This window comes from Macrobrachium rosenbergii, chromosome 19 (genome assembly GCF_040412425.1).
Source record: "Macrobrachium rosenbergii isolate ZJJX-2024 chromosome 19, ASM4041242v1, whole genome shotgun sequence".
Classification (NCBI taxonomy): domain Eukaryota; kingdom Metazoa; phylum Arthropoda; class Malacostraca; order Decapoda; family Palaemonidae; genus Macrobrachium; species Macrobrachium rosenbergii.
The window spans coordinates 17,230,336-17,233,525 of NC_089759.1; positions in this window are offsets into that span (position 1 = coordinate 17,230,336).

The following is a 3,190-nucleotide window of genomic DNA, read 5'->3' on the forward strand; positions in this document are numbered from 1 at the left end:
CTGCTTTACTATTGACCATATCTTTTGAAGTTGAAACAGCTACGCAGTTTTTGAATTAGCATTTCACAGGCATGTGCAGTCCATTAAAAAACACACAGTTCTGCCAAAGTTATTATTGTTGGCTGGGGGGAAATCACGAGAAAAGTTACCTAAATCCAAACATCATAACTCAATCCTATGTAGTTGCTTTAAACTACATTGCCTTGAGGCTTCTCCCCTTCTTTGCTGCTGTTTTTTCTCTTCTTTTCCCATCTGGACTGACCTTTGGCTAAAGAACAAGGCATGCATCAGAACCTGTAGGAATGAGTGATGGGCAGCTAGCCACAAGAGAGGGGATCATTTGTCCTGTCCTTCAATATTAACTTGGAGGCAACCAAGTCCCCTTTCCTTTAACTGCTGATAACCCTAGAAGAATGTAGATAAATCTTAGTCTCCCTTCCTGAGTCAAGTGGAAATCAAAGTTCCACACAGGACTTAAGAGCTATATGTGAGAGAAATAAGAATATACTGTAAATATATTCTAGCTACATCCAACCCTTTTTGGGTGTGAATACTGGTCAAATCTCTAATTCTGTAATTAAATCAGTTAAAAGTAACATCCAAGATTCACTTGAGATATCCAGAGAAAGATATCATTTGGGCAAATTAGAGAATAGCAAATAAGGCAATACCACCAAAAGCAGTAACAGCAATAAGATGTTTGTGATTCAAGTGACTATCAGTGTTCCAAACAGGATGTGCTGTAAATGGCACTCCACTACTTTCAATTTATCAAAACCACCTTGCTAGGTCTGAAGAATGCTTTACTTATATAAGGAATACTGTAGTAAGTTTTAATACTGCACAACAAGTATAACATTAAAGATACAAAGTTAGAATTGAAAGTAAGGATTTCAATATCTCTACCAAAAAATAACCCAAAACTTTGAATATTTAAGAAATCATAATGCAAGCCAAGTATAATTATTAGAATTAACCCTTAAACGCCGACTGGATGTATCGTAAGTCGACTAAAATTGTCTGTCGGGTGACGAGCAGATGTACCGTACGTCGACTACAAAAAATTTCAACCTTCGGTCAACTTTGACTCGACCGAAATGGTCGAAAAACACAATTGTAAGCCAAAACTCTTACATTCTAGTAATGTTCAATCATTTACCTTCATTTTGCAACAAATTGGAAGTCTCTAGCACAATATTTTGATTTATGGTGAATTTTTGAAAAAAAAAACTTTTTCCTCACTTTCGCGCGGTAACTCTGCCGAAAATTTCAGAAATTCTTTCGTCATTTTGTCGTAATTTTTGCACCGTTTTATACTAGCTGTAACATAAAGTTTTATATATGAAAATATGCGCAATTTCATGTAGAATACAACAAAGAACAACCCACAGTTGTAGCTTTTATCAGTTTGGAAATATTTTCATATAAATCACGATAAGTGCCAAACTTTCAACCTTCGGTCAACTTTGACTCAAACCGAAATGGTTGAAAAACGCAATTGTAAGCTAAAACTCTTACATTCTAGTAATATTCAATCATTTACCTTCATTTTGCAACAAATTGGAAGTCTCTAGCACAATATTTCGATTTATGGTGAATTTTTGAAAAAAAAAAAAAACTTTTTCCTTACTTCCGCGCGGTAACTCTGCCGAAAATTTCTGAAATTCTTTCGTCACTTTGTCGTAATTTTTGCACCGTTTTATATTAGCCGTTACATAAAGTTTAATATATGAAAATGTGCGCAATTTCATGTAAAATACAACAAAAAACCCATAGTTGTAGCTTTTATCAGTTTGGAAATATTTTCATATAAATCACGATAAGTGCCAAAATTTCAACCTTCGGTCAAATTTGACTCTACCAAAATGGTTGAAAAACTCAATTGTAAGCTAAAACTCTTATATTCTAGTAATATTCAATCATTTACCTTGATTTTGCAACAATTTGGAAGTCTCTAGCACAATATTTCTATTTATGGTGAATTTTTGAAATAAACTTTTTCCTTACGTCATGTGCATGTACTTTCGGCCGAACATTTAAGAAATTCTTTCGTCATATTGTCGTAATGTTAACACCTTTTTATATTAGTCGTTACATAAAGTTTTATATATGAAAATGTGCGCAATTTCATGTAGAATACAACAAAAAATAACTCAAGGTTGTAGCTTCTATCAGTTTTGAAATATTTTCATATAAATCACGATGTGCCAAAATTTCAACCTTCGGTCAACTTTGACTCGACCGAAATGGTCGAAAAACGCAATTGTAAGCTAAAACTCTTACATTCTAGTACTATTCAATCATTTACCTTCATTTTGCAACAAATTGGAAGTCTCTAGTACAATATTTCGATTTATGGTGAATTTTTGAAAAACCTTTTTCCTTACATCCGCTTGCAGTAACTCGGCCTAACATCTCAGAAATTTTGTTGTCACTTTGTCGTAATGTTTGCACCGTTTTATATTAATCGTTACATAAAGTTTTATATATGAAAATGTGCGCAATTTCATGTAGAATACAACAAAACATAATTCATGGTTGTAGCTACTATCAGTTTTGAAATATTTTCATATAAATCATGATGTCCCAAAATTTCAACCTTCGGTCAACTTTGACTCGACTGAAATGGTTGAAAAACACAATTGTAAGCTAAAACTCTTACATTCTAGTAATATTCAATCATTTACCTTCATTTTGCAACAATTTGGAAGTCTCTAGCACAATATTTTGATTTATGGTGAATTTTTTAATAAAACTTTTTCCTTACGTCTGCGCGGTAACTCGGCCGAACATCTCGGAAATTCTTTCGTCACTTTGTCGTAATGTTTGCACCGTTTTATGTTAGTCGTTACATAAAGTTTTATATATGAAAATGTGTGCAATTTCATGTAGAATACAACAAAAAATAACTCATGGTTGTAGCTTTTGTCAGTTTTGAAATATTTCCATATATATCACAATAAATAGAAAAAATTCGACCTTCGGTAACTTTAACTCGACCAAAATGGTCGAAAACTGCAATTGTAAGCTAAAACACTTAAAGTCTAGTAATAATCAATCAATTACCTTCATTCTGCAACAAACGGGAAGTCTCTAGCACAATATTTCGATTTACGGTGAATTTTTGAAAAAAACTTTTTTTACATCCGAGCGTTACGGATTCATGCATCACTTTGAGATAATATTTTCT